We start from the raw sequence: 10,169 nt of genomic DNA, 5'->3' as shown, positions 1-10,169 counted from the left end.
ATGGAGGGCTGCCCCCGCCCCGGTATCTCTTACTGCCCACCGGGAACGGCTGATTAAAGTGCAAATAATTAATAGTAAAAGTGGAGGGAGCTCCAGAGGTCTCTAGTCCTGGCTCCTGCCTGGGGTGGGACCGTCACCAATGATAGACTGGGCTGGGCTTTGTTTAGCCAAGCCTTGAAAACCTCCAGGGGTAGAGAGTCCCTGACACTCCCTTCCTAGTGAAAAAGCCTTTCCTAAACATCAGCCTAAACTTCCCAGGCCTTAATCTGCCCCTCATTACATCAAATGGCCACAGTGACCATCCTCTAAACCCCGGCCAAGGAACCCAGCTCCACAAGGGATGTGGGGACCACCAGCACTTGGGCTAGAGGTACGTCACACACACTGGGTGCTCCATTCCCACACACCACTCACAAGATGACAGAAGACATTGAGGCCGGACTCAGCATTTCTGCCTGATCAGCAGTAAGCACACTTGGAGCTAAATGAGACTCAAAAATTTCAGTGCACCCTGGGGCTACAGCCCAATTAAAATCAAGGCAGCCCATAAAACAGCTAGCTGAACAAAACAGCAGCAGTGTGGTATGAAGTGGCAGAGGGATGAAAAAAATATTAGGGAAGTTTCTTTAATGTGTGTTGTATCATAAAAGCAATTGTTTAAATGGCTTTTCTAGTGCTCTCAGCAGTAAATACTTCTGAAAAATGCGCTGAGCAAATCTCATCTTCCTCTTTCATTTACTGCCTTGTAAATTGAAAAATTATGGTAGGAATAAAAAACCCCTCGGTGCCTGGGAGCAGCTGTTTTGGTCGCAGCCCCCTTTCCCCGCTCAGCCCGGTGCGGCTCCCGGCTGCAGCCGGGCGGGGGCAGCTCCGGGCCGCGTTTCCCGGAGCCCTCCCGGGCTCGGGGAGGGGAGAGCGGCGGACCCCGAGCCCTGCTGCTGCCACCGACCCTGCCCCGAGGGACGTGTGTCCCTCGGAGGTGCAGTGGGAGACGGTCCCTGTGCAGGACCTAGCTCGAAAACCCGTGCAGGCAGGAGCAGCTGAGCCCGGGCGGGAGCAGTTGGCAAAGCAGCCGGGTTTCCCTGCAGCCCTGAGCAGAGGGTGGTTGGACCAGGCTTGGCCACACTACGGATCCAGGCGGGACTGGCCAGGTTGTCAACCGGGTCTCCTTGACCAGGGTGTCAGCCGAGTCTCCTTACAAAGCCTGCGGCAGTGCTCCCCTCCTGGGCATCCCTCCAGGGCACGTTAGCCATTGCTGCTCTTGGGCTGCTGTTGGGAAGGCCTCTTTCTTCTGGCACCAACATGGTCTCTGCATGTGTAGATAAGGCAGGTGCTAGCATGCTGACCACACCTGGGAAATCCAACTGCTACAGCTGTCACTAAGTGCCAGCTACTTAATTCTGGCTTGACTTCTTTGGTCAATGTTGCATTAATTCACGCTGGGAAGGTTTCCTTCAGCCTGTAGTGGCTGACAAGGAGCAAGAGGGGTGAACAAGTTAGCTCATTCCAGAGTGACTCAGCCAGGGAGTGCTCAGCTGTAGGTGCAGGAAGATGAACTGAATGGGAGCGAGCATCGTTCTTTGCAGAGACCCAGGCTCTTGGGGGCATTTCAAAATCAGCTAAAGATGCTCCAGTCCCTTCTCATCCTCCTGGCTGGAATCTGTTAATGAACAAGGAAGACACCTGAAGCAAATCCAGCATCTGTAAGTATAAGTCCATGTCAAGAGCCAATACCTTGCAGAAAGCATCAGACATCCTCATGACAAATTCAAGTCAATTAGCAAAGTGGCAAAGTTTGTTAGCAAGATGCAATTAATTATCCTACACAATCAGCATGGAGGAAGTAGTGTGGGCAAGTGACCCTGGCACTGTAAATTGAACAGCCCTGATACAAATCATTGTTTTCATTTTCTTTTCTACCTTGGCTGCTTAGTCTGTTTTTATTAACTAAATAAGATGAACCACATCCACATTCAATTTGTTGCTGCCATTCAGCAAGAACTGAGCTGGGTGGCAATTTATTTTCTACTGTTTCTATATTTTTAGGTGACACAAATGGTGTCAGATAACCTGTCCTGGATGGAGGGCTCCAAAGCTGCCCACTTCAGCCCTGTTCAAGACTAGCAGAAGAAGGGACTCAAACCACACTTGATTTGAACAGGTTTTATTGCTACTTTGTAATCAGGTTAGTAAAAACAAATGTTATAACACCACCACCACTATGACTGGGCTTTGAGTAAAACCATCCACTCCAGACCTCCCCTGCCAAACTCTCCCACGTACAGGGGTGCTGAGGGCTGGATTTTCCCCGGATGGGTTGGAGCTGGGGTACAGTTAGTGAATGTGTAATTAGATCTATTCAGGACTTGACTGGAGTAGTCTCAGCCTGCTTTCCGAGTCTAGCAACGCTTTTTCTTTGCATCCCATTAGCCACCCCCTGAGCCCTCCTGTCCCTCCGCTGTCCTCATCCTCCAGCCTGCCCTCAAACCTCTCCCTCCTGTCTCTGCCCTCCGGCGCTGACCCTGCAGCCCTCCTATTCTCACTTGGTCAACTTTTCCCCCCGTAATTATTTAACGTGATTATTGATGCTTCCCTGAACACAACCTTTTTGCGGTGATTTATGGAGTGCTTCCTCTGCTGCAGCTCCCCTCTCCCCTCGCAGGGACAGGCCCATCAGGGGCTGCGGTCAGGAGGTGCCGTTTTAGCCCACATGCTGAGCACCGAATCAGTGTGTGCAAGCACTGAAGTCCCCTGCCTTAAAGTTAGGAGGTGCCTGAGATGATGCAGAGACACCCAAAAGTGTTTAGGGGGGGGGTCTAACCCTGATTTCAGCCAAGGATAATCTATGCTGGGGCTGAAAGTGTACAACTCTGGGGATGCTCCCGCAGGGTCTGTCCCCGGTGTGGTTTGGTACCCCTGAGCCCTCGCTGGGTCCGGCATTGCCTCCACCCAACAGGGTGCTGACCCTTCCCTGGAACGGGATGGAGAAAGGGCGGCTGTGATTGCCCAAAACTGCAGAAAGATGCTCAGAGCTGGGCTGAGAGCTGGCGGAGCTCCCAGGCTCTGGTCTCTGCCTCGTCCACAACGTGGGAGGGAGCAGGTCGGTGGTTGCGGCCCAGGACCCGGTGTTCCCGCTTTCTTCCCTGCCTGCCAAGGGGCCGTCCTGCTCCGTGCCCTGCAGCCCCATGGCTGTTCACTTAGGTTTACATTCTCCTTAAGCCTCCCAGCATTAACAAGCCACTTATTCCTGGACTGATGAAAGGATAAAAGCACCGAGTTGTCCCTGGTTTATTCGCTTCCTGGGGGATAATTCAACATCTTTAACTTTCCCCAAAGGGTGTGCTTTCCTGGGGGAATCTTTGGCTAGCACTTGCAGGACGGTTTTATTGCCTCTCTGCAGGCACTGGGTGGGGAGAGGCTTTATTTTAAAGTGCTTTAACTGCTTCATTTCAGTCTTTGTCGGTTGTGTTTCCTTTCATACATACTTTTTTGGCTTTCATTTCCCATGGCTCCCTCTTATCTGCCTTTGGAGACAGTCCTTGTAAAAAAAAAAAAAAAAAAAAATCAAAACCCAAAGCACTCTCCCTGGGATGCTTTCAAGAGAAAGGCCCCTGCCCCCTTTCGAACCTCTTTTGAGAAAAATAGATCCCAACCCTGCGTATGCCACAGCCTACAGGAAAGTCTTTGAAGTAAATTAAACCAAATTAGTGTCTATGATATAGATGAGCAGAGGAGCTCCCTGCTGTGTCACTGGCCTGGCCCTTTGCGTAATCTTTAACCCCTCTCCCTTGCTCCACGCTCGCCTCTAATTGACCGTGAAACACCTGGGGGTGATTTGGAGGCGATCCCATCTGCCCTTGTGCAGGGCAGGATTTCCTACCGCCCACACCAAGGGGATGGGTAGTATTTAATAGGCCTGGGAGTAAGCTGGGATAATGAATTACCTTCCACCTCCCTTTTCTTGTGTTCAGTATCTAATTTTGGTTTTTTTTTTCTTATTCCCTTTTAATGAGAGACCCCCTGAGCCCAGGGGCACCCCAGCATTGCCCCGGTGCCCCCGGCTGTGCTGGTGGAGGTGGAGCTGCACCTGACCTCTTTGCAGCTGAGGAGCAGGTGGAGCAGGAGGTTCCCGAGCCCTGACAGTTATTAAATCTCTGTGGGGTGTGCTTTCCTAATGCCCTGCGCAGCCCTTTGCGTGCCTGACCCGGGAGTCAAGGAACCAGCTGAATTTGGCCATGAACTGGGATGAGGTATGCTGGTGTTTAACTCAGTCAAAAAAGGTGGTGGGGTTTTTTTTGTGTGTGAGGGGGAAATGACTGTTGGGGGGATTTGAGCCTCCTTTGGCTCCTGTGTCCTGCTAGGCAGGCTCACAGCATGGCAGTTGAGAGATACCCATGTCAAGGGATAACTGCATGTGCAAATTATATGCATGCACATGCAAGGAAAGCATTGCATATGCAAATAACCTACCAGTGGCAGGAGGTAACTGTATATTTGATTTATCCTTCAGCAGCTGGAGGCCCATGCTTTGGTGCTAGGGGAGTTGTGCTGTGGGCTGGCTCCAGTCACTACGGGGAGCCCTACCTGGCTTCCAGCTGCTGCTCCAAAAATGCACTGCCCTCCTGGAGGTCCCGAGTCACATATCCTAGCCCTGGCTGGATCTTGGGCACCAGGATGAGCCTTGAGTCTGCACCGAGCCCTGGGTGTCTGCTGGGCATGGTCTGTTAGCTGCTTCTCCAGGGACATTCAGTGCCCTTTGAAGGATGGCTGCAGGACTGGTCCCTCCCAGGAGAGAGCAGGGAGCAAACACCGGGGCTGAGCTCTGCCCGGGTGCTCCTAGCAGGTTTAGCTCACGGCCCTTTGGGCAGGATCTGTGCCAGAGAGGAGTTTGCATTAGATGCTTCCCACACCTGCCCTTAAGGCCTGTTTGAATGCCCCTGAGCCGCTGACACCATTTTGGGGTTCACTAGAGAAACCTGCAGCAAGGTCAGCCACCCCTTTTCCTGAGAGGTCTCAGAGCAAACCTCGGGGACCTCCTTGGGACAATTGTGATTGTGCTGAGCTGTCTTCATGCAGTGGCAGTAGTCTCCAAAGAGCTTTGAACTCAGAAGGTGGCAACAGCTGTGTTTCTTCTGGCAGGGAGTGACCAGAAGTGTGTGGACGTGGCCAGTGAAGGGATGGGAACACAAGCGTGACACTTTCTGTTAATGCCAAAGGGCTGCATGACTGAATGTCCTGGTCTAGGAGAGGATGCTCTGCAGTCTTGCAGCAGCCCGGGAGCATTACCACTGGGGCCGCTCTTGCCTGGCAGCGTACATGGCAATTATTTCGGTGCCTGCAAGCATTCATGTGGACAGAGGTTTCAGAAGGGGCCGCATATTTTATAAGCGTGGCTATAAATAAATCACGGCCAAATTAAATCATGAAGCAAAAATAAAACCCCATGAAGCTGACAGGCAAACAAACAAAATCCCCGATCTCTGCAGGAGGGGGCGGTAGGTTCCTGCAGCACTTGCAGCAGGCTACTGGGTTCAGGGTCCTAGGGAGCTCCTGTCCTGAGAGAGCTCATCTTGGAGTGGAGCTGAGCATCCACACGGTCTTGTGGATCCATTTGACAAAGTCAATCTAAAAACAGTGCTGTGCAATGCATTTCTGTGGTGCTGCCTCTGTTTCCTCACTTGCAAAGCACAGGTAGGAGCAGTGTGTACCTGTCAGCCTGTGTTGCATGGTGGGAGCCTGGGCTTGCCCCCCAGGATCCCTGCGTGGGGGAGGCAAAGGGTGTCACGAGGCTGACCCAGGCTCTGGCACAATGCAGAGGCACCGAGGTATGAGCCACCCATTGCACTGAGCCATCGCTGTACTGAACAAGCACCCGTAGCATCCTCCTCCTCCTCCTCTGGGCTGGCTGAATAGAGCCAAACCTAAGCATTTGGTTCTGCTTATTGTGTGTAAGGATTCACAGGCAGGACCAATTTTACTTTGAAGCGTCAACTTTCTGGCTCTAGGCTGCGGAGTCATTTCAACACAGACCAGCTCAGACTGGTGCTTAGCAGTGGTCAGCACAGTGTGTGGGATCACTTTTTGGGATGAATTGGTCCATTTTCAGAGTGGATGCACACTCTCCCGAAGCCTGGTTCTCAGCCCTTGCTGGGACTCTGTGAGGGACTTGCACAGATGATTTCCTCCAGTCCTGGGCTTCTCTGACGAAAGGCTGGAAAAATCAAATGGTCCCACAATGGAGTTTAATTCAGGGCAAAAGGAAGAGCCAATAAATCTCTATGAATGTAAACGATGTCATCTTTAAACGAGGCTGTGTAGTGGGTGAAGCTATTACGGGGAGGGCAGGCAGCTTCACACTGTAAGGTCAGACTGGGTTATCTGATGCCCTCCGGGGCTGGGGAGCAGTCTGAGCAAGTTAATATCCCTTGCCCTTTCCCACCAGGCTTGTAATATCAGGCATGGCGCGAGACCTCCCCTGCATGGAAAGCCTGAGTTTTTACCTAGGAAAATGCAAGGAGAGGCTTTTTAGTTGTGAAAACGAAAAGGAAATTCTCATTGCTGAGGGTGGTAGGAGGAATTATTTGCTGTTATGTTTTAAGTGGTCTTACTGAATGCTTCAAGCGCTCAGTGGAAAAAGAGATGAGGGGAGAAAGCAAAGGACAAGAATAAGAAAGACTGGCATTTTCACACGGCTTTGCAGGGTTTCCTGATGTGCCAGGGTGACCAGTTATTCATGCCATGTTTTCGAGCTTCATGTGCTCATGGCCAGTGCTGTTGGTGGCTGAGCATTCGACTTGTTTTTCCAAAGCACTCCCTGTGCTTCCCACACCTCCTTGATCCATCTCTTCCAGCCCAAACCAGTCTCAAACCTACCTTTTACCACCAAGACAAATAGATTCAACTCTCTCAGTCTATCAATAACTGTGAGGAGCAACCAGAGCCCACCTGGCACAGGTCCAGGCATTCAGGCAGAGCTTCATCCCAGCAGGACAGCAAGATTCCTCTATCTGTTGCATCCTGAATGAGGGTCTCATATATGCATTTACCTGAATTCACACAGCCATGGCTGTTCTCTGAAAAAAAGAGCACACATTCAATATTTCCTCCCTTTCTGAGAGGCCAAAATCTGGGATTACTCAACTGCCAGAGGCTGTGCCTGCAGCAAATGGAGTTGGACTGGCCTGAGGGCAGTGCTGCATGAAGCTCTGGCCTCCTCTCCCAAGCAGTGCAGGTGTGCTGGGATTTGGAGACTCAGTTGCTGTTACAGGGATGTCAGGGCATGCCCTGCCCCTGGACCAGCAAAAGCTTAAGGTATGGCTCTCATTGCAAAAAGCAGAGTGACAGCAATTGCTGCAGAGCTGCTCTTACTCAAGGCTGTCCATGCATTTGGATCCTGGATGCTGCCCTCTCCTAACAGCCCCCAGGTGCTCTGCCTTTAGCCCTGAAGCTGTTGTACCACCCAGGTGAGCAGTGTAGGTGGGCACTGCAACTGTGGGTGGGGATTTAGGAGGTCCAGGCTGGGATCTTAGCCTCCTGACTGCTATACCATATGGTGTCACCTTGGTTTCCCCAGCAGGCAGGGCTGTCTCTGGCTGTGCACGGTCCCGTGGAAATGCTGCAGCTCCAGCCAGGGATCTGGTGGCAGGACAGAGCATCTGGCAAGCAGGTACTGACTGCAGTGTGGCACTTCACACCCGTGGAAATCAGGTGAAAAAGCATGTTGGTGATCATGGCAAACTGCAGCAGAGCAGGGAATTCAGTGGATCAACCCTCTCCTTCACCCTTTGTTTGATGTGCTACAGTCTTATTATAAAAAATAGATGGGGTGGCAGGGGGCGAAGCAAAAGGATAAGTGACTTGCCCAGGATGGTACTGGTTCCCTGTTAAAGAGCTGTTTGGAGCACCCCAGTGCCCTCAGTCAACATCCCAGGGACTGGGGTGACACATCCCAGGGACCGGGGTGATGCATCCCCCGCTGTCTCCCGGGGATGGCTGGGTCCCAGCAGCACCCTCCAAAACCCAGAAAGGGAAGCTGAGGCAGTGGGGAGAAAGGTTGAGGAAGGGTGGGCAACCCCTAGCACTTAAATATTCTAATCACTCTATCTTCTGGGAGATAATACTTTTAATTTTCGTCACACAAAGAATATGTCCTGAACCAGAAGGGGTTTGCTTAATTCATCATGCTTGCTTTCCACACAATACCAGGGCTGACAAGCATAACATTTTAAAATGAGAGAAGTGGACATAATTAATGCTCATGAATTGCAAACGCTTCTTTATTAAAGGGCTTTCGCTTGCCCCTGGACCATCTGCTTCATATCACTGGGCCGGGGTCCTGAGGCTATAATAACTTGCAGCTTTAATAATTTTACCTCTTAATTAAAGCTCATCTCAAAGTGCAGGAGCACAGACATGTTCCCAGCCCGGATTTGATTTTTAACAGAGGAAACCTTGAGGGATGGGTAATAGAATTTGCATCCTTACTTTGAAGCATCCCTCCAACAAGGCAGAGTGAACCTGCTGCCCGGAGAGGACCATGGGGCCAGTGTCCTCTAAGCTGCGGGCTTTCTAGGGACCGGAGGTCTGAGCTCTGGACCTCTGCTCCTCCCATGATGGCCATGGACCCAGTGCATGGGATGCAGAGCAAAAGGGTGGCTGCTGCTCACCCAGCCCTCAAGGGATGTGAAGCCCTGGGTGGTGGGGCTGGCATGGGGTGGGAGACCCCCGAAGAGTAGCCCATGCCTGGATCCTGCAGGGCTCCAGAGAGGCCAGGCTAAAGCATTAGGCAAGCTTCTGCCTAAGCAATAGGAGGGCTGATGGCATTTTTACCCTGCAAGAGGGTCCCAAGCCCGTATGCCCTGGTGTTCAGTTAAATAAAGCCCAGGGCTGTGCAGGGGAGAGGATCACAGGCTTTGCCTGGTGCCACTGGAGCCTTGGGGCACGCCATGCAGCAGACCCCAAAGCTTTTCAAGGGCTGCAGTAAAGCTGACACCATCCACATCTGCTCTCCCCACAGATTCAGGTGACCTTCCAGGGGGCTGAACTCCATTTAGATGGGATGAGTTGACAGTGCGTGAAATACGGTGGATTAATTCACACTTCATTGTTGGTAGACATGAGGCTGAAGGTCGAGGTCCATTAAGAAAACTAGGTATGAATTAATGCCCTGTAATTCACAACTGCAGGCCTTCTTATGGACAGAACATTTTATTCTAAAATGTTGTTTTAATTATTTATGTGTTAATTGATTGCTATACAACTTGATTCAGCAAAGGTGCATTAATGAGGATGTTTGGTTTTGAATGACGCTTCGTTTGCCCACATTGAAAAATCAATACATAACCTAAGATCCAGAGAGACATCTTGATTTTTTTTTTTTAATTTTATTTTCTTTTCCTAGTAGCTGAAATGGTCCAAGTAAGCCAGAGACAAGTCTATCAGAGTGATCTGCTTAACAACATCTGCCTCGGAAAGACAAAGCCATGCTCAAGGTGGGGGACATGGAAGCACTGATCCAGGTAGCTAAGAAAACGCAAAGTGATTGCAAACGGCTATTGCAAAGCCTCTTCTCCAATGTGTCCCCACTAGCTGTGCCCGACCACAGCCGGGCTTGGGGCTCCAAGGGTCCCTTCTGCACCCAGCAGCAATGCAAACGTTCCCCATGCACATAGCGCTGGGTGACTGCCTAGAAGGGCTTCAGGTCTAATACCTGCACAAGCCAATTACTGTCCCGAGGGGGGTTTGGTCCTTGAAAGCCTGGGCACAGGAATTTTTTTTTTTTTTTGCTAGCAGAGAGCTGTTATCCCGTCCTGCTGAGACTGGCACCCCCGGAGCAGGAAGGGGTTGTGGAGGTCTGTGATGCTGCAGGCAGCAAATACTCATCATCTGCAACAGCGTCAAGTGACTCAAATACTGACTACAATCAATTGAATCATGTCTTTTCTTTATATTCTTGGAAGTTCAGAGAAAAACATTTATTTTAGTTGTTGCAACAGTTTCCTTTTGTTTTAGCTTTACTGACCAAAGCAGCTGGTTTTCAAAAACTTTTTCAAGACCAATCTTCTGGTTTTGGTTATAGAAAACAAAACAAACAGCTGCTTTTCTGTAACCAGCATTTACTTTAAGGAAAATTCTTGCTTTTAATGAAAAATTGGAACAAATGATTAATC

General features: G+C 50.7%; 1 long non-coding RNA gene across 1 annotated transcript; it reads left to right on the top strand.

The window, feature by feature from the left end:
* Positions 1-4,028: 4,028 nt before the first annotated feature.
* LOC128151086 (uncharacterized) lies at positions 4,029-9,477 on the top strand. Its single transcript, XR_008238277.1, has 3 exons — positions 4,029-4,250; positions 9,017-9,151; positions 9,401-9,477. It is a non-coding gene; the product is annotated as an uncharacterized LOC128151086 (long non-coding RNA).
* Positions 9,478-10,169: the final 692 nt, after the last annotated feature.

The sequence above is a fragment of the Harpia harpyja genome, chromosome 14, assembly GCF_026419915.1.
Source record: "Harpia harpyja isolate bHarHar1 chromosome 14, bHarHar1 primary haplotype, whole genome shotgun sequence".
In the NCBI taxonomy this organism is placed as follows: domain Eukaryota; kingdom Metazoa; phylum Chordata; class Aves; order Accipitriformes; family Accipitridae; genus Harpia; species Harpia harpyja.
Note: the sequence above shows the minus strand (reverse complement) of the source record. Positions and strands in the feature narration are given on the sequence as shown.